The 21,759-nt window shown below is 45.7% G+C and overlaps 1 protein-coding gene across 3 annotated transcripts in view; it reads right to left on the reverse strand.

Annotated features, from left to right (window-relative positions):
• The window catches only part of LOC144773252 (ATP-binding cassette sub-family C member 5-like), a 2,136,031-nt gene that overhangs the window by 643,113 nt on the left and 1,471,159 nt on the right, over positions 1-21,759 (reverse strand). The gene's annotated exons all lie outside the window — the stretch shown is intronic.

Consider the following 21,759-nt stretch of genomic DNA (forward strand, 5'->3'; position numbering starts at 1 on the left):
AGTGGGAAAGATTAAATTAGGGTGAAGTGGAGAAGTTTGGGGTGGAGTGGGGTAGAGTGGGGTGGAGTGGGTTAGATTGGAGTGGGGTAGATTGGAGTGGCATGGGGTAGACAAGGGTGGAGTGGGGTAGGGTGGAATGTGGTTGAAAGGAGTGGGGTTCATGGGAGGTGGGTAGATTCGGGTAGAGTTGAGTGGGATATTTTAGGGGGACTGCAGTGGAGTGGAGTATATTGGGGAAGAGTGGAGTGCAGTGGATTGGGGTAGATTGAAGTGGAATGTGGTAGATTGGAATGCAGTGTGGTAGATTGGCCTAGAGAGGGGTAGACTGGAGTGGAGAGGAGTAGACTGGAGTGGGATAGATTGGGTGGATTGAGGTAAGGTAAATTGTAGTGAAGTAGGCTAGTTTGAAGTGATTTATATTGGAATGGTGCGGGGTAGACTGGAATGGAGTAGATTGAGTTTGTGTGGGGTAGATTGGAGTGAAGTAGTTTGGAGTGGGTGGATTGGATGTGGTAGAATGGAGTGGGGTAGGGTAGAATGGAGTGGGGTGGATTGGGTTGAAGTAGGTTAGATTGGACTAGAGTGGTGGTAGATTTGGGTGGTATGTGGTAGACTGGAGTGAAGTGGAGTATGGCAAATTGGGTAAAGTAGAATTAAGTTTGGTAGATGGGTAGAGTGGAGTGGGGTAGATTGCAGTATAGTGGAGAGGGGTGGAGTGAATTTGGACAGATTGGAGTGGAAGAGATTGGAGTGGAGTGAGATAGATTGGGGAAGAGTGGAGTGTGATCGATTGGAGTGGAGTGTAGTGGGGTAGATTAGGATGGAGTGGGGTATATTGGGTGGAATAGAGTAGGGTACACTAGAATGGAATGAAGGAGATGGGATTAGGGCAGATTGGAGTGGAGTACACTGGAATGGGTCGGATTGGGGTGGGGTACAGTGGGATGGGGTATATTGTAGTGGTTTGAGGTGGGGTAGATTGGGTAGGGATAGGTTGGAGTAGGGTGGATTGGAGTGGAGTGGGAGGGGTACATTGGGGTGGGCTAGATTAGAGTGGGGTAGATTTGAGTGGAGTGGGGTAGATTTGAGTAAATTGTGGTACATTGGAGTGGGGTGGATTGGAATGAAGTGGAGTGGGGTAGATATGGGTAGAGAGGATTGGAGTGTGTTAGAGTTGAGTGGGGTAGATTGCAGTAGATTGGAGTAGGGTAGGTATATTGTGGTAGAATGTGGTGGAGTGGGGTAGATTGGAGTGGGGTAGATTAGTTGGATAGATTTCAATGGAGTGGGGTAAATTGGACTGGGGTAGATTGGAGTGGAATAGAGTGGAGTCGGGAAGAGTTGAGTGGGTTAGACTGGGGAACATTGGAGTGGGGTAGACTGGGGTAGATTAGAGAAGATTGGGGTAGATTTGAGTGCAGTGCAGTAGATTGGGGTGCCATGTTGTGTCTTGGAGTAAGTGGCCTAGATTGAAGAGGTGTGTCGTAGAGTGTCTTAGAGTGGAGGGGCAAAAAGTGGAATGGCATGTCGTAGAATAGAGTGGCGTACAATGAAGTGGCATGGCATAGAGTGGAAGGGTGTCTAATGGAGTGGCATAGAGTGGAGTATGTATGGTGTGGTAGCACACAGGCCATTAGGGGGAACCACTCTTTCGGTGGAGAGAGGGGGCAAGATGGCGGCGGCTCACTAGACCGCTGTGAGGCTGCTCCCAGGCCAGCCCAGTGATGAAGCAGCATAGCGAGGAAAGAATATAAAAAATATCCTGGTCTGGAAAAATGTAGTTACTGGATTTGAAGCACTTACCTTCGGTAATGTCGGAGATCAAGGGAGCCGGTGTCAGTGAACAGCGTAATCCGACTTTGCTGCAGCAGCGTATGCTGTTCTACACTTCATTAATTGGTGTCACTGTCCTGCGGCTCTTCACTCGACTGCAGACCAGTGGAGGAGCTGGGTTGATCGGGCGAAACGGAACTCCGGAGTTTCCAGCTCCACAGCTGCAACTGCATACAGTCTTACCTTTGGCGAGTTTGTCGATTACCTGCGATAGAATGGCGCCAAAAAACGCCGCTGCTGTGGCCGCCGCCGCAGCAAAGACAAGGGCAGCAAAGCAGGCTATGCTCAGAGAAAGGGAGCTGGCTGCTAAACGAGGCAGCTCACGTTTGGAGAGCGGTGGCGGCAGCGGAGATATTGCTGATCTTGATACAGGGGCAGAAGCAGGAAAAGTAAAACCCCCGAGACGACAGCAAAGTACATCCATTGCCGGCCCTTCTGTGATGGATCTGCTCCGGAAAGCTCCTGGGTCAACCTCCGCTCCGGGTATGAATTCAGCTCCTGTTTCACAGCCCTCGGCAGTCTTGCCGTTAACTGACACTACTCTGAATGCTAAACCTATGCCTATAGTGACATCTAGTGGGCAAAAGAAAAATGATATAACTAAAGAAAAAGAGAAAAATGTGAATATCAATAGTAATAGCTTATTAACTTCAGGAGGGGATTCTCCAGTGAAAAACGTGGAAATTACAGATATAGCGGCAGGTATATCAGACCCTAAGGGTGGGGCAGATACAGACGCAGATGCAGAATTACAAGGTATGGAGCACCTCTCTTTGTCCGAAACTCCTCCTGATTCTTCTTCTTCTATTCCGATAAACTCTCTGATAGTACAATCCTGTCCAGCAGGCATGATAGAATCAGTAGAATCAACAGAAACAGTACTAGAAAGTACACCAACGGTTTGCGAAGTCGCTAATTCTGCAATTGTACAGGAAATATTGCAAAATCAGTCACCAGACATTGCTCCTGAGAATGATTTTGTGGCATCTGATCTTAGAGATATCACAAAGAATCTGGGGGGCTTGCTGGAGGCCACTGAAGGTAACGAGAGGAGTCACAGAGACGCGATAACTCCCGATCCTACTGATACTGATAGGGAACCATCAGACTTTTACTCACTGTCAGAGGGGATAGAAGATGCAAGATGGTCAGAGGATTCCGAGCTAGAGATTGAGACAGACACAGGTTCTGTGACAGAGAGTGACCAAGAGGAAAAGACGACAGAATCCAGGGAAAATAGAAGAACTATCATACGAAAGAAGAGAGCCCAGGGGCTGACATGGGACTATTCAACGTCGATCGCCCTGGGGGGTCAAGAACATATCAATGTATCCCGGACAGCTCAAGGGAGCTCTACGCAACAACCAGAAGCCACACTCTCCACGGTAATGGATACAGTCCTTCAGGCCATTGCATCACATAGAGAAGAAACATCAAGAGATGGGCGCAAAGCACAATCAGCGCTGCATAAGGTTCAGGGTGTAGTGCGCAAATTGTCAAGATCAGTAAATGCCTTCAACACTAGAATGACGGAGATGGAAGAGCGAATAGTCCTTAATGAGGCAGAGGCTATAGTCACACAAGAGAAAGTTGAATCTCATGAGGCAGAATTAAGTGATGTCAGATGGAAGCTCGAGGACATGGAAAATCGTTTACGTCGTAACAACCTCCGCGTACTTGGGATACCAGAAAATATCGAAGGTTCCGATATCCGAGCTTTCATCATTCAGCTCTTTAAAGACACTCTTCCAGAACTCTCTTCATGGGACTGGGAGCTCGAAGTACAACGAGTGCATAGAACTCCATTTATCCTGAAACCCACTAGCAAGCAGGGGAGTTATCCACGGGCTGTCCTTGTATTTTTTGGAAATTTCCTCCTCCGACAGGCTATTTCGGAAAAAGCCAGGCCAGAAGCTCGTAGGACCAGAGACACCATCTCTTATTTTGTAAGACCTGATTTCTGCCACACGACGGTGGAAAGGAGGTGGCGTCTGCGACAACTCATCAAACCCTTTATGGAGAAAAGAGCACAAGTCTACTTAAATAACCCAGCTAAACTGAAAGTTATTTACAATGGCCAGACTAAATACTTTACCTCTGAAATCAAAGCTAAAGAATTCCTAGATAGCCTCTCTTAATGACATGCTAGTGAAAATACGAGAATAAATGATTCTATCAGTAGATACTGAGGGGGGAAAAAGAGGAAATGGAGAAGTCTGATATTCGTTGGTGGCTAACCCAGAGGAATATAGAAACTATATGGGACTATTCTGAAACTATATATATATAATTTCTCTTATTCTTGTCTTTCTTTTCATTATTATCTCTTTTCCTCTCTTTCTTTTCTTTTTTTTTTTTTTCTCTCTTGTCTTTAATGACTTTATTTTGAATTTGAACCTGGCTTGGGAGTGTCTCTCCATCACCAAAGACTCTGATAGAGTCTAATTGCCTCACATCGTGGGGGGAGGGGGGGTGGATTACAGGGAGTTGGAGGGAGTGGGAGGGGGTGGGGGAGGGTAAAAGGGAGGGGGAAAAAAATGAAAAAAAGAGTGTGATCTGTAGAGCGATTTGTAGTACCAAAAATTGTGAAGAATATTTTGTGTTTGTGAGTAACCGAAGTAATGTATGCTATATCATGACTAACCTAAATTGGGAGGGAAATGGCAAGCTATGGTATTGGTCTAAAATGAACTATAGAGATGACACAGGTTTAATTGGTTTATATATTAAATGGGGAGAGTAAAATTGAGATGCTGGAACATAGCAGGTCTTAATGATGGGAGGAAAAGGGCCCAACTTTTTCAATTATTGCGCCAAGATCCTGTGGACATCCTTTGTATTCAGGAAACTCACATAGCTGGCTGCGATAAAAATCTGTTAAAAATTCCCGGGTTCAATTTGCTTGCAGCAACAACACAAACAGCTAAAACACGAGGGGTCGCAATCTTGGCTAGACCAGGATTAGGGAACCCCAGACGCCAACTAGTTGACAAACAAGGCAGGTGGGTTGTAGTTCAAATGGAGTCAGATATAACCATTTGCTCACTTTATGGTTCAAACCTGGACGATCCACAGATTTTCACCGAGCTAGAACTAGAACTGGCCTCTTGGGTCGGCCCGCTAATTCTGTGTGGAGACTTCAATATAAATATTGAAAAATTAGTAAATAATCGACTCCCGCAGAGTTATAGTGGCCGTAAACCCAAAGTATATAAGGCAGTCTCGCAACTGATGGACAGTCACGATTTAATGGATGTCTGGGATATGCTGAAGCATAATGCGAATGGCTATACTTATTACTCGTATCCCCATAACAAATATGCCCGGCTAGATTATATCATGACATCACTACACAAGACAGCTTTAATAAATATAACCAAATCCCCCAAAACCATCTCTGATCACAATGCATTAACACTAACCTTTGAACTGGACAGTTTTAATAGACCCAATACTCAATGGTCATTTGACCGAAAGCTCCTTACCAACCCAGACTATATTAATCATATCATATTATTTGCTCAATCCTTATTTGATAATAATCAATACAGCGCACCCAGATTTAGTGTGTGGGACTGTTTTAAGGCAGCAATTAGGGGAGAGACTATTGCATATGTGGCAAATTATAAGAAAACTCAGGATCGTACTAATAAACAACTAAATACTGAATTAATCAATCTGGAAATAGAACATGCCAAACAGATTCAGCAAGGAAAATCAACTTCTGATATACTACAAAAATTACTGATTCTAAAAACAGAAATCAATAGTTCATTAACTCAAAAAGCGGCAGAAATTTATCAAGCGAATAGAGCTAGAATCTATGAAGCAGGAGAAAAAGCAGGGAAACAATTAGCTCTTAAAACCAGACAGAAACAAACCTATAATAGAATAAAAAATATTGAATATGAGGGTCAACAATATACTACCTCTCAAGACATCGCAGAAGTGTTTTGGAAATATTATCAAAAATTATACCAAAAAGAGAATGAACATCTATCTTCAAGAGATATGAACATCTTCCTTAGAGAGTGGGTACCGGAATCAGAAATACCTAGAATACTTGACAGAGTTGATAGAGAAGAACTGGAGAAAGAGATCACAATGGAGGAAGTAGAAAACGCATTAGCAGATTTAGCTAACGGGAAGGCGGCTGGGCCCGACAAGATCCCATTAGAGCTGTATAAACTGTTGGGCAAACAGATACTACCTTATTTACTAGATCTGTTTCTAGGGGTACAATATCACTCAGATACACCTAATTCATGGAAGTACACTAACATAGCAATATTTCCGAAAAAAGGTAAACCCTCTCATCTTCCCTCCTCATATAGACCAATTTCACTCATAAACTCAGACTCAAAGCTTTACTCAAAGATACTCGCAAATCGTCTAAGGGGAGTGATCAAACATCTCGTATCCCCGTGGCAACATGGCTTTATTTCAGGGAGGGGAACAACTGATCATACTCGTAGAGTCATTGCCTTATTCGACATCATGGGCGCCACGGGGGGAGAGATGTCAATGGTCCTATTAGATGCTGAAAAAGCGTTTGACCGAGTGTCTTGGCGGTTTTTATGGGAAATTATGAAGTTTAACAACTTTGGTCCTGGCTTTATTAAAGCCGTGAAAGCCTTATATATTAATCCTAAGGCTAAATTATCAATTGAGGGTTTTGAGTCAGAGTATGTCGAGGTACAAAGAGGTACTAGGCAGGGTTGCCCGTGCTCCCCGATATTATTTGCCTTAGTAATCAATCCCTTAATCTTAAAGCTTCTTAATTCTCCCCAAATCCAACCAGTAAATGTGGGTCCATACTCTACTAAAATATTGGCTTATGCCGATGATATTGCTGTTATTACAACCAAACCAGCAGATGCAATAGCTGAAATAGAACAACTAACTCAAAATTTTGGACTTCATTCTGGTTATTCACTTAATAGAGATAAAACCATGGTAATATGTACAAATAATATCACATATGACAGTCCCTATAAAGTGAAAAACGCAATATATCTTGGGGTGAATATCTCTCCGGAAATAAAAGAAATTAATCAGCTCAACTACAATCCATTGATTAATTCAATAAAAACAGATTTAAAGAGGGTAGATAATCTACACCTCACAATAATAGGTAGGGCTAACTATATTAAAATGAGTATATTTCCTCGTATACTCTATCTATTCCGAGCTATCCCATTGATGGCCGACTACACCATTATAAAAATCCTGGATTCAACAATCTCTAAATTCATTTGGAATTACGGTAAGATAAGGAGAGCATTACCAGCTTTAACTCTACCCCCGAATAGAGGCGGTTTAGGAATCCCGAATTTGACATTCTATCTTTGGGCTACACTACTTCAACAAATGGGCTTGCTTTTTAAATTAAAACCTCTCAATTTACCTATCACAAACACCTACATCCCCTCTATTTTTGAACTGGGACTAGGAGACAAATGCCGAGGATTACTGTTGAAACAGCTTGAAGCATCTTATTATAAGAAAACAAAGTTTAAAGTAATCGAAGATGTATGGAAGGTGTGGAAACTTGCTTCTAAACAGTTAGGTATACCTAAAATAACAAGGTATATCTCTCTCTGGCATAGTGAGGTTATATCATCATCCCTAAAAGATGCTGTCTCTAGGAGATGGGAAAATTCAGGTATATACACACTTGGCCATTTGTTTGGACAGAACGTTGCTCCATCCTTTGAGAGACTTCAGCAGAGATTTGATATACCAACTACAGACTACTTAAAATACTTTCAAGTTTACACCAACATTCGTAACTCTAAAGCCATCATCAACCTAGATAGCTTTAACTTTTTTTCTGTTATAGGGAAACTAGATACCAAAATAGGTACTCTATATAACTTATTCTCTCAATCCTCTAAGGATGATCTAGAAAGTGTTGAGAGGTCCTGGGCACAAAAACTTGGAAATTCTGATATAGATATTAATAACAGTATAACTCTTTACACAACTTTATTTTTAGCACCTAACCTTAAAGCACAATACTTTAAAACCATTTACAACCTTTATTTTACTCCGGCTAAACTGTACACTTGGGGTATGCGAGTAGATGACAGATGCCCCAGATGTAGACAGGGACAAGCTAATCTGATTCATATGTTTTCCGAATGTCCGAAACTAAATAACTTACAGACAATGATCGAAGGATTCTGGATTCAAGTTTTTGGACGGAACCTCAGATCCTCCACCACTTTATATCTTTTGGGTCACGATGAATCTTTAGGTCATAGCGTAGAGGAACAGAGAATTGTATTTCTGGGTACTGCCGTTTTCCGCATTCTTCTAGCGGCATGTTGGAAAGATTCTAATGTTCCCACTTTTCAGATGTGGCTCGGCCGATTTCTTGCCATCTACAAGCAGGAGATGGCTATATATCGCACAAGGGGTAGGAAAACAAGAGCTAGGGGTACCCAGATCTGGGCCCCAATTTCGAACTGGTATCACAATGTAAGATCCTCCACCTGATATGATAAGGGCTGACAGGGAACTACATGTTAAGAAAATGGAAAAAAATGTATAATTTATAAATGACCCCTCTTTTCATTTTTCTCTGTCTCTTCTGTTACCTTCTTTCTTTTTATTTTTATTTTCCATTTTCCCTTTTTTTTTATTATTTATTTATTTATTTATTTTTCTTTCCATATTGTTTTCGTTAAAATTTTACGGATGTTGTATTGTATTATTAAGAATTTATTCTCTACCGTAAAAAAAAAAAAAAAAAAAAAAAAATGAAATAAAGGAAGGGTGTCTAATGGAGTGGCATAGAGTGGAGTATGTATGGTGTGGTAGCACACAGGCCATTACAGCCAACACATTTTCAATTGAAATGGGAATTACATTTGCACCAAAATACGGTTTTACTGCACACAAATGATAATGTGTTCAAATGTCATCACCTAGTGTACTGATGTTTTGATCATATTCAAATATTTGTTTCCACCACACTGGTTTAATTTCTAGTAATTCTTATATATGTTAAAACATCAACATCGTTAATTTATTGTGTGCTAGAAATAAAAATAAAATCCCAAGCTTGTCCTCTTGCATGGATACTCAGCAGGATTGTCACATAAATTGGCTTGCTTCGAAGTCAGAGAAACACCAAGCCCTCTCTGAAGAGTAAGCCTGACATTTTGCCTTTATCTTTTAATGTACAGAAAATGTGACAAGTTAAGAACAAGATTTAAAGGCCTTTTTATAGAAAGTGAGTTTGTGGAAGAATACAGTAAACAAGGTTTGGGCAACAGGATGGAAAAACTCAAGCTGGTCTGCCTAAAGCAAACAAGCATTGGCAGAGCCCAAAGGTCTTGCCAAGACGAGAGCTATTGGTTTTGGAAGTGTGTATTGGCCATGTTGTCTATCAGTGTGACTGCTGTTCAGCAGGGCTAACCGTTAGTAGCATGGTATGAGTTGGGGTAGATTGTGGTAGAGTGGAATGGGGTAGATTGGAGTAGCCTGGAGTGGGGAAGATTTGTTTACAGTTGAGTAGCATGGGGTAGACTGAGATAGAATAGAGTGGGTTAGATTAGTTTAGAGTGAAGTGGGACAGAGTGAGGTAGAATGTGGTAGATTGTAGAGGGGTATATTAGTAGAGTGAGGTAGACTGGAGTCGGGTGGATTGTAGTGGGGTTGATTGGAGCGGGGTAGATTGCTGTGGGGTAGATTGCAAATGGTGAATTGGTAGATTGCAGAGGGGTGAATTGGAGTGGCGTAGATTTAATGGGGGTGGATTAGGGTATATTGTAGTGGAGTGGGTTAGACTGTGGTGGAGTGGGGTATATTGGAGTGGAGTGTGCTAGATTTGACTGGACTGGGGTAGGTAGGAGTACGGTAGATAGGAGTGGGGTTGATCGGGTATAGTGGAGGGAGATATATTGGGGAGCAGTGGAATAGGGTGGATTGGAGTAGATTGTGGTGCAGCAGATTGAAGTGGGATACTTGGGAGTAGGGTAGATTGTGTGGCTTAAAGTAGGGTAGACTGAAATTGAGCAGGATAGATTTGAGTGAAGAGCAGTGGGGTACTTGGAGAGGGGTATACTGTGTATATTGTGTGGATTGGAGTAAGGTAGATTGGAATGAAGTGGGGTAGACTGGAGTGGGATTCATTGGAATGGCTAGTTTGAAGTGGGGTAGATTAGAATGAAGTAAGGTAGACTGGAGTGGTGTAGGTTGGGGTAGATTGGAGTGGGTTGGAGTGGGGTACAGTGTGGTAGAGTAGATTGGAATGGAATGGAGTTGATTGGGCTAGACTGGAGTGGGGTATATTCGGGTGGAGTGGGTTAAATTGGAGTGGAGTGTGGTAGATTTGAGTGGGATTGATTGGAGTGAAGTGGAGTAGGATAGGAAAGGATAGACTGGGGTAGAGTGGAGTATGCTAGATTGGAGAGGAGTACAGTGGGGTAGACTGGGTGGATTGGAGCAGGGTGAGTGGAGTGGGGTAGAAAGTGGAAGAGTGGAGTGTGGCAAAGTTGAGTAGATTTGGATAGAGTTGAGTGTATATTGGAGTGGGGTAGATTGAATTGTAATAAAAGGGGTAGATTGGTGGATTGGAGTGAGGTAGATTAGAGTGTTGTTGGGTAGACAGGAGTGGAGCAGGGTGGAGGAGATTGGGCTAGACTGGAGTGGGATACATTGGGGTGGAATGGGTTAGACTGGAGTGGAGTGTGGTAGATTGGAGTGGGATAGCTTGGAATGATGTGGAGTGGGGTAGGGTGGAGCATGGTAGATTGGGGTAGAGTGGAGTGGAGTGGGCTAGATTGGAGTTGGGCAGACTCGGTGGATAGGAGTAGGATGGAGTAGGGTAGAGTAGAGTGGAGTAGATGGGGTAGAGTAGAGTGGGGTAGAGTGGAGTGGGGTAGAATATAGTGGGGTTGGATACAGTGGAGTAAAGATTGGAGAGGGGTAGATTGAATTGCACTAGAGTGGGGTAGATTTGAGTGGACTGGGGTAGATAAGAGTGGATTGGGGGAGATTGTAGTAGACTGGAGTGGAGTAGATTGGAGTGGAGTTTGGGTAGATTGGAGTGGAGGGGGTAGATTAGGGTGAAGTGGGGTACACTGGAGTGGAGTAGATTGGGCGGATTAGAGTAGGGTAGACTCGAATGGAGTGGGGTGCATTGACGTAAATTGGAATGGGATATATTGGAGCGGGGAAGATTGGAGTGGGGTAGATTGGACCGGAGTGGGGTAGATTGGGGTATATTGGAGTGGAGATGAGTAGAGTGGGCTTGGGGTAGATTTGAGTGTGGTAGATTGAGTGGAGTGGAGTAGATTGGAATCGCCTTTAAGTTAAGCCTACCTGCTTTTGTGCCACACTACAAGAGGGTTAAGCACAGGTTAATTGGGCGACCATTGTGGTTCACCCTGACAAGGATCATGACTGTTGCTTAAGAATGTCTAACACCCCCCTCAACCAACAACCCAGTTTCTCACACCCATAAAGCCTACTCCATACTGACATTGTGTAAGGAAGAGACTTTGTTTCTATTGCAATAAAGTCTCCGAGAACACAAGTGTGGAGATACGGATCTCCCTCCTGGTGTTCAAGTTTCAATGGTTTTGTGGGAAAAGGGTCCTGGCTGCTGGAGTTTGCCAAAGAAGGGGTTTCATACACTGGTAAGCAGATTTATAGTTGTGGCTCAACCGTTGAAGCAGATCGATGGCACATATCTAATTTCTAAAAATAAATTTGCTTCATCTGGCCATTACAGCATCCTGAATGCTCTTCACCAGCATGCAGTGAGAGCATTCTCACTTGACTGCTGAGGCATTTTTAGCAAGAAGTTGTTTACATTTAGCTTCAGTACACAGAGGAATAAAGGCTCAAATGAAACTATGGGTTACAAATTAAAAATTAAGAAATACTATACTTACAATCAGAAAGGGATAATTAGGGTCCTTACTGAGATAGAAGGATCAGAAAGTTTCTTGGTAACCAATCTTTTTTACTTCCAAGGTGTTCTGATGTATTTGGTCGAACAAGCTAATGACCTTAGATAATGCTCCTACTGGTGGATACATAATCTTACTGCAGATTCCTCATCTTTAGTATATTCCTCAGGCACCAAACTGGATCTGGAACTTTTTTGTCAGCAATACTCCCATGTGCTGCAAGGTAGCAACGTGCTGGCTCAATGCTGGCTCTGTTCTGCCCAGGAAATAAGGAAGTTGAGCCGTTTATAAGGACCATCCATGTGTGCTGATGTCAGTTTCTTGCTTAACTCTTTTCTCGCCTTCAGATGCAAAGCATAACACAATTGTTGGCACCAGTGTGCAGAACCCTAACTTGAGATCTTATTACATGGTTAAAAGAGGCCACACCACAGAAAGGGAATGTTGCAGGGTAGTAAGGAATCTGCGCCTAGGTAGAGTATCCACCAGAAAGAGTGCTGTCAAAGAGCCTAGCATTTACTCTCACTCCCTGCAGCAATAGAAGCTCGTGCAAAGGACGCTTCTTCTCTTGCCTCACAGCGAAAGCCTGGAGCGACCTCTCCTTGCAGGTCCATACGTCCCCATCTCTACCGGAGTTCTGAAAAGCCATCAAGACCTGGCTATTCGACTAAGCCTACTGCATCCTGCAAGTGCCTGCGTACCCTCTCTGGAGATTAGGTGCGCTGTACAAATCGACTGATTGATAGATTGAAGTAACTTGTTCTTCTGATGGCTACTTCTAAACACAGATTTCTCATCTTTAGAATAGATATCAATGCAGCACCAACCAAAGGTGGCAGGTATGTTAACTGAACTAAGATAAATAAGTCTTGAAAGACTGGGAAGGCAAAAATCTCCTTTCTATCAAACCTGACTGTTAAGGCAGAAGTGTTTCATAAACATATGAATTGGCACCCATATTGGAGCCTGGTAGATGTCAAAAACAGGCACTCCACATGCCAATGCCGTAGTCGAAGGCTTAGCCCAGGTAAAACGGGCTCTCAGACTTTCCGATAGGCTGCTTCTTGTCCAGTGTGTAGCAGATTTTAATGCAGAGAACTATCCAATATGATAGAGTCCTCTTCTGCAGAGCCTTCCCTTTATTCATCCCGAAAAAAAGCCCAAAAAAGTTGAACATTCACTTAAAGGTCTTTGGTACGATTGATGTAAAAGCTTAAAGCCCTCTTTGGGTCCAACCAATAGGGACTCTACTCCTCTTTCAAGGGATAAGGAGGGGCAAATAAAGATGAGAGAGTCATGGATTGCCAAACGTGTAAAGGAATCACAATCACAAATTTTGACAAGAAAACATCCTGAATCCTCAGCACTGGTTTGTCTTAAAGGTCAGAAGATGCAACAAGCAGCTGTGAATTTGCTCAAAGGGCGTACACATGAGTATGTCAGGACAAAGTTAAGATTACACTGTGGCTCAAGGTTTGAGGGGGAACATGTGTATCAAACTTTTAAGGAAAGGCCAAGAGAGGTAGCAAACAAATCAAGATCAATGCTTATACAATTCAAGATTCTGCACAGATTCTATTATGATCTGGTTCAATCGCACAAATTTGGAAGGGCCGAGACACCAAACTGCCTCAGAAGTGGGGACCATGGTGGTACGTTCTTTCACACATTGTGAGACTGCCCCAATATATGCCCATACTGGAGTGGAATACTAAATGAGCTGGGCAACATCCTGACTACGCCTCTCCAGGAAAACCCCAAGCACATGCTTCTTGACATCCCCAAAGATTTTGTTATCCTGAGAACTTCTCTTTGCAATCTAAGTCTGGTAGAGGCAAAGAGAGATATAGACAAATATTGGGGAGCACCTGGGCCCCTCACCCTAGTGGAATGAAGAAGGGGGATGAATATTTACATGGCTACAGAAAAAGTTATGTGTAAAGCTCAAGGTTGTCCAAATAAATATGCTAAGATTTGGAGTCCCTTGTCCAAATATCACGAACAGGATACGGTTGACGAGGAAAATGTGTTCATACTGGAATGATCCTTAAGCTTTCCAATATTACTCTGTGTACGACTGTCTGCAACTTGCTGTACATTAGACTGCCCAATGTGAGAGGAGGCTGCACTATACTGTCACATGAATTTAATGATAACTTTCAACTCAATGTACAAGGTTGTTATGTGTGCATATTAAAGAACCCCTTATTTCTTGGTTTGAAAAATAAAATAAAAATATATGTTTTGTGTTTGACAAAAAATATATATTTTTTGTAAAACCTTTAAAAAAATGCATCTCAACAGGTGGTTTAAACAAGGGCGGTTGGTCTAGCAGAAACAAAAAGGTAGAAAGGGCTAACAAACAACCTTTAATAGAGCCTACTGCAAGGCTGTGATAGGCCAAAGACAAAAAAAATCAATGAAACATCCAGCAGTTCGGCTTGTAAAGGGACTGCCTAGCAGACTCCACAAAAGACCACAAATATGTACCAGTGCCTGGCCAAAATGGACTTCGTTGACAGGCACCTGGCAGCCAAGATGGTGGCCACAACTACGGGTGGCAGATCAAATGCAGTTCACTGCCACTTTTCACTCTCCACACATGGATGTGTAGATTGTGCAGGGTTCAATGAAGGACCCTGCCTTGCTGTTGCAACAGACTCCCAAAGTGGTTGACGGAATAGAGAACAGATGCTCATGCCCAAAAGTTTCAGGTATCACATTCTCCTGGCCCAATCTGGAGCCACCAGGATGAATTGAGCCTTGTTGTACCTGATCTTTCTCGGAACCTGGAGCAGGAGAGGCAGGGGTGGAAATGCTTACAGGAGTCCTGTGTTCTATTCAAGCCAGAGTGCATCTCCGAGCAAGTGTCTTTTTGGCAACTATACTGTGCAAAATGTTTGACACAGAAAGTTCTCAGTGGTGGCAAAAGGATCTAGCCTGAGTTTCCTCCTGTTCCAGAATGATGACTCGCACTACCTAAGTACATTGATGCATTTCCTGAATTGGAAGATACCACTGGCTGAGCTTGTCCATCCTAGCATTCAAGAATCCCCCCATGTGGTTCACGATGAGGGAAATGCCCTGATGCCCCAACCAACTCTAGAGGTGCAGCGCCGTATATACAGGACACAGGATGTCACTCCATCCAGCTTGTGGCAATACCACATGGTGGGTATTGTCCTTGAGAGCCTGCACCCGCCTCACCTTGATAGACAGCAGGGAGACCTTCAACGCCAGGTGAATGGCCCGCAACTCCAAGAGATTGTTATGGAGCCAGATTCTGCAGGAGACCAGAGGCCTTTGATCTCCACCTCCCTCAGGTAACTTTACCAATTATGCATCTATCACCACCATCATTTATGGGTGAGGAAGGTAGAGGGGCCTGTCACTAGTCTAACTATGGCCAAGCAGCTACCACTGCAAAATGTGTGCAGTCTCCTCTGAAATCTGTATGGCATCCTTAAGGGCACTCCCTATAGGGCTCACTAGGAAGATGGTCTTCTTTTCCAAGTAAGAAAGCATTGAGGGAATCAACCCAGAATGTAGGTTATACACTTTATATGGCCTATTTGAGGGAGTAAACCTTTAATAATCTTTACACTGAAGTCCCTAGGCCAGGAAGTTGTTTGCCTAGTTTGCACAATTGCCAGACCCAAAGATATAAAAGCAAATTTTAAAATGAGACTGGGAGTGCTGAATGGTATAAGGATGTACGGGATGAAAATGGCTCTTGTGTGTGCTACCTCAACGTGAAATGCTCATTGGGTTGCTCTTATGGAGTGTGTTTTTTATAAGGTGGCCCATATTAACCTTTTATAGCTAAGGGCCTGATTTAGATTTTGGTGAACAGGTTGCTCTGTCACAAGGGTGACAGATAACCCGTCCGCAGAAATATAATTCCCATAGGATACAATGGGACTTATATTTCGGTGGACGGGATATCTGTCACCGTTGTGACGGATTAACCCGTATGCCAAGATCTATTTCAGGCCCTTTATTCTTAAAATCTTAAAAGTACTCTAGGATGGATGAAATGGTGTTATTGTCTGAAATGTGTTTTATGAATGTCGCAGTTGGAATTGCACGCTTTTATGCTCTCTGTTAGGCATTGTTTTTAAATGATTTGGGCTAGGCCGATCTTAATTGAAAGTATTTATGGTTTTTAGAATGTTTTAGAATCTATGTATTGTTTTTTAGTATGTTTTATCGACAATTGTCCCAATAAACATATTGTTATCTCTCTGAATGGCACCTGACAGGTTTCCTAGATGCTAGGCCCATTGGAATTTCAGATTCCATCATAGCGCCATCTGGTGTAGTCGACATGGATGATGCAGGAGGCTAAAAGGCCAAGAAACCTCAGACCTGCTCTCACGGAGAACCAGCACTGAGGCTGAAACATCAGGATCTTTGTGTGGATTTGTTGTACTATACCAAATCCAGGACAGCTCCAATGAAAAGAAAGTCCTGCAAAGGAGTCAGGTGCTTGTTGATCGTGAACCTCAACAATGTCAGACGGTTCATTGTCATCTGAATCAATCAATCAATCAGTCAGAACACTTGTAAAGCGCGCTACTTACCCGTGAAGGTCTAAAGGTGCTGTGGGGAGGGGGTGCCGCTACTGCTCGAAGAGCCAGGTCTTGAGGAGTCTTCTGAAGGTGAGTAGGTCTTGGGTCAGATGTAGGTGGGTAGGGAGGGTGTTCCAGGTCTTGGCAGCGAGGTAGGAGAAGGAACTGCCGCCGGAGGTTGTTCGTTGGATGCGGGGGGACATCGGTGAGGGCGAGGCTGGCGGAGCGGAGCTGGCGAGTCGGGGTGTAGAATTTGAGTCTGCTGTTCAGGTAGGCTGGTCCAGCGTTGTGGAGTGCTTTGTGTGCATGGGTGAGGAGCTTGAAGGTGACCCTCTTGCCGACGGGGAGCCAGTGTAGGTCTCTCAGGTGGCGGGTAATGTGGCTGCAGCGGGGGACGTTGACGATCAGTCGGGCGGAGGCGTTTTGGATGCGTTGTAGTCGTTATAGGTGTTTGGCTGGGATTCCTGCTTAGAGTGCGTTGCCATAGTGCAGTCTGCTGCTGATGAGGGCCTGTATCACCGTTCTTCTTGCTTCGGTCGGGATCCACTTGTAGATCCTGCGGAGCATGCGGAGGGTATTGTAGCAGGAGGAGGAGACGGCGTTGACCTGTTTAGACATGGAGAGGGAGGAGTCGAGGATGAATCCTAGGTTGCGTGCATGGTCGGTGGGTGTCGGTGCTGTTTCCAGTGTGGTCGGCCACCAGGAGTCGTCCCAGGCTGAGGGGGTGGGTCAGAGGATGAGTACCTCCGTCTTGTCCGAGTTCAGCTTCAGATGGCTGTTCTGCATCCAGTCGGTGACGGCTTCATTCCCTCGTGGAGGTTGGTTTTGGTGGTGTGCGGGTCCTTGGTGAGGGAGAAGATGAGCTGGGTGTCGGCGGCGTAGAAGATGATGTTGAGGTCGTGTTGGCGGGCCACTTGTGCGAGGGGGGCCATGTAGATGTTGAACAGCATCGGGCTGAGCCCTGGGGGACGCTGCAGATGATGTCGTTGGCCTCGGATCGGAAGGGCGGGAGGCGGGCGCTCAGGGTTCTGTCAAAGAGGAAGGACGTGGTCCAGTCAAGGACCTTCTCTTGGATTCCGGCTTCTAGGAGGCGTGTCTTTAAAGTGCGATGGCAGACCGTGTCAAAGGTGACTGACAGGTCCAGGAATGAGGGCTGATGTTTCGCCGTTGTCTAGTTGGCGCGTGATATTGTCTGTGGCGGCGATGAGGGCTGTCTCGGTGCTGTGGTTTTGTCTGAACCGGGACTGGGATGGGTCCAAGATGTTGTTGTCTTCCAGGTGGCGGGCCAGTTGCATGTGGACGATTTTCTCGATGACCTTTGCCGGGAACGGGAGCAGGGAGATGGGCCGGAAGTACTTGAGGTCCTTGGGGACCGCCCCGGCATTCTTGAGGAGGGCGTTGATTTCGGCGCGCTTCCAACTTTCCGGGAATGTTGCTGTTTTGAAGGAGATGTTGATGACCTTCCGCAGTTGGGATGCGATGGCAGCGTCTGCTTTGTTGAATACGTGGTGTGGGCACGGGTCTGACGGAGATCCTGAGTGGATGGAGTTCATGACCTTGCGTGTCTCGTCGTTATTGATGTTGGACCAGGAGGTCGGGTGTTTGGCGCTGGTGGTGTTCACAGTGGGGGTGGAGTCTGGCGTAGTCGGGGTAGTCATGGTGTTGAAGCTGTAATGGATGTCAGCGATATTGCGGTGGAAGAAGATGGCTAGTGAGTTGCACAGTTCTTGTGAGGGCGGTATGTCGTTGGCGCTGGCGCTGGGGTTGGAGAGTTCTTTTACGATGCTGAAGAGCTCTTTGCTGCAGTGTGCGTTGTTATCCAGACGGTCTTTGAAGGAGGATCTCTTGACTATTCTGATGAGGTGGTGATGTCTGCGAGTGGCGTCCTTGAGGGCAGCGCGGTTGTCCGAAGTGCGTTTGTGGAGCCATATCTTCTCCAGTTTCTGGCAAGAGCGTTTGGAGGTCTGCAGCTCGTCGGTGAACCAGGTGGCCCTCTTGTTGGCGTGGTTGTTGGACGGTTTCTTGAGTGGGGCGAGGGTGTTGGCGCAGTCGTCGATCCACTCTCTGAGGTTGTGGGCCGCGTCGTCTGGGTTGGTGGGGTGGGTGGGTGGGTGGGTTCTGGCCGAGGGTGGCGATCAGCGGGTCTTTGGTGACTTTGCTCCAGCAGCGGTGAGGCAGCTGTTGGCTGTGGTGGTGAGTGGTTGGTTTGTTAAAGGTGAAATGCATGCAGCGGTGGTCGGTCCGGTGGAGTTCGGTGGTGTGGTCGAAGGCGACGTGGGTGCCTGTGGAGAAGATGGGGTCCAGTGTGTGGCCAGCGGCGTGAGCAGGTGCGGTGACGAGTTGTCTGAGGCCGAGGTTGGCGATCAGGGTGGCGGAGTTAGCGTTGTTGTTGTTCTCGAGGTGGACATTCAGGTCCCCGAGGAAGATGTAGTCTGAGGAGGCGAGTGCGTTGGTGCTGGCGAGGTCAGCGATGGAGTTGCTGAATTGTGCTCGGGGTCCGGGTGGTCTGTAGATGAGTGTTCCACTGAGGGTGGTGGTGGGGTCGGTGTGGATCCGGAAGTGCAGGTGTTCAGGGGTGTTAAGGGTGTCGTCTGCGTGGGTGGTGACTTTGAGGGTGGACTTGTGGACGATGGCTATTCCTTCTCCGATTCTGTTGGCGCGATCCCTGCGGGTGATCTTGTAGCCTTCCCGGGTGGCTATGGTGATGTCGGGCGCCTAGGAGTTGTTCCAACAGGTCTCGGTCAGGAAGGCAACGTCTGGGGCGGAGGTGTCGAGCAGGTCCCAGAGCTCGACGGCGTGTGGCGCGGGTGTTGAGGAGTATGCATCGGAGGTGTTTGGGTCCGGTCCTTGGAGGTTTGATGATTCTGTCGCAGGTGAAGCTGCAGGTGTGGCAGGTGAAAGGTCCGTGAGTCCGTTTGGGTGTGGCTTGGAAGCAGGTGTGGTTTCGGCCAGTGTTGAGAGTGTAGAGGGTGCTGGCATCGTAGCGGAGTCTGGTGTTGTGGCGTTCCTGGGGTCCAGGGGTTCTGGCGTGGGCGCGGTCCAGGCGTGGACGGGCGCAGACGGGCTTGCTTTCGGCGCACCATCGGCGCGCCCGCTGTGCGGCCTCCATAAGAGGAGGTAATGGAGGGAGGAGCAGCTGGGAGGCGGGGTGTCCAATGGGGAACAGGGGGGCGGGGCTGCAGGGACGCATTGGCGGGAGTGAGGGAGCGGGAAACGGCAGCGGCAGGTAGGCAGGAGCAACGAGGCAGCTGGCGGCTGTGTGGTGGTGTGAGAGCGACCTGCCTGCGAGCAGGGTCAAAGGTCTGAAGGTGGTATACAACTGCCAATGATGAGCCCACCTTTAACAGCCAGTCATCAATGTAGGGGAAACATTGTACCTGAAACCTTCAAACATAGGCGGCGATCACTGCCTTCACTTTAATGAATACCTGAGGGCCACTGGTGAGGCCAAAGAGGAGCATGACAAACTAAAAATGCTACTAGCCTTTAACCGCAGGTAGTATGTGTGGGACTGCAGGGTGGGTTTATGAAACACCATCCAGTGGTTTGGGTACAGGGTAGACAGAATCCGAGCCAGCGTGGGTATTGTGAATTTATCCTTTGGCAGGAAAGCATTCAGAGGACAAAAAGTTATGCTGGGTCGAAGGTCCCATCATTTTCTGGCATGAGAAAATAGTGAGAGTAACAACCATCGTCTATTTCCAAGTCCAGAACCCTCTCAATGGCTCCCTTGGAGACTAATATTTGCACCTCTTGCAACAGAATGGACAGATCCCATGAGACTTGATCTCATGTCAGGGGAAGATTTGGTTCAGTGGAAAGAAAGGGTAAGGCATAGCTATGGTCAAAGATTTAAAGGACCCATTTGTTGGATGTGATGCTTTACTACACTGGGAAAAAGTGCTGGATCCTGCCTCTCCACAGGGTGGTTGAGCACCACTGATGGTAAGTTAAAACAGCTTTTTGGCTTGCCTGCAGGAGAAGGGGATTGACCAGACTGGTGCACTTTAAGGACTGCAGGTTGTCTGTCGATTCGCTTCCCCATCTCGAAATGACTTGGATAATTGTTGCAGAGGGGTGGAGACTGATATTGCCCGTACGGCAGCCCTCTAGTTGAGCCTTGTAAATTCTACAATTGGTGTGGGAATTGCTTGGCAGCAGTCAAAGGGGGTCAAAGAGCGTGCTGTGGTCCTGCTCTCTTCAAACAGGTTCCAAGGCAGAATTGGCTTGTTTGCTGAACAGGCGTGAGCCAATGAAAGAAATCCACAAGAGAGGCCTGTAAGTATCCGGAGAATCCTGTGGAGCGCATCCAAGCCAACCATCCTCTAGGAGAGTAGGGTCTGCTTCCTATGGTCACCCCCACTCTTTGCTTTGCTTTACTGGTTTTCGATTTAGATGTGGCTGTGGGCATATGGAAGAACTTACAATTTGAAACATTACACGAATTGTAATTCCACTGGAGTCATTTACATCATTCGGTGCCCATGTAACCAGTTATACGTAGGGCAAACCCAACAGAAAATGAAATCTAGGATCTCATCCCACTCCAGCAGATTAAGATGTAAAGTGGCAGGGGCGCCATTGGTAGACCATTGGTTGACAGCAGGACACGCTGTAACAGACCTACGTTGGTTTGTCATTGAAAAGGTATCCCTGGGGAGAAGAGGTGGTAATCTTCCCACAATATTGAACACACGTGAATCCAAATGGATGTCCCTTTTGGACTCCGTTAAGAATGGCTTGAATGAACACGACAGTAGTATAGCACAATTGGCAGCACTTGGTTAAATTTTTCATCTTTAAATGTTACTCGTAACACACTCATGTGGGAGAAGTGCACGAGTTTGCTGTAATAATTTTGATGAAAAGTACATTTATTTTTATTATTTTTTCCGTTTACGACCTTCTGTGATAAGAGTCGCACGGAATTGTTACATCTCACCAATGCATGATCCGTTGTCCATATAAGTCGTAGGGACTATTGTCTTGTACTGCCTTGCAGACTGGTTTTCAGCTTCCTGCGTGAGAGTTGCACCAGCAATCGGTTGCCTTATGTGATTTTTTATGCTATCGCAATATGAAGAGTTTTAAAATAATTGTTGAATTTCACCACAGTGTGCTTCCACGCAAGCATATTTTCCTGCAATTCACAATAATTAATTTTATATTATATCCGACCTAGATGCCTGGTGTACTAACTGCGAGTAACTCTTCCATGTAACTATTCTGGCGCTGTAGTTAGCTCCGCCCCGAACTCCGCGTTGCAGACACTGCGGAGTTCGCGGTAAGACCAGTGCAGACGACGCTGCCTGTTCCTTTTCCTGTAAGTAACCCTGAAGTCAGCCCTGACTTTTAAAATACTCTAGTCCCGCAACTCGGGTAAACTATCACTTTTATTTACCATAGGACTACTAAACAGACAGGCGAAA

The sequence above is a fragment of the Lissotriton helveticus genome, chromosome 8 (assembly GCF_964261635.1).
Source record: "Lissotriton helveticus chromosome 8, aLisHel1.1, whole genome shotgun sequence".
Classification (NCBI taxonomy): Eukaryota; Metazoa; Chordata; class Amphibia; order Caudata; family Salamandridae; genus Lissotriton; species Lissotriton helveticus.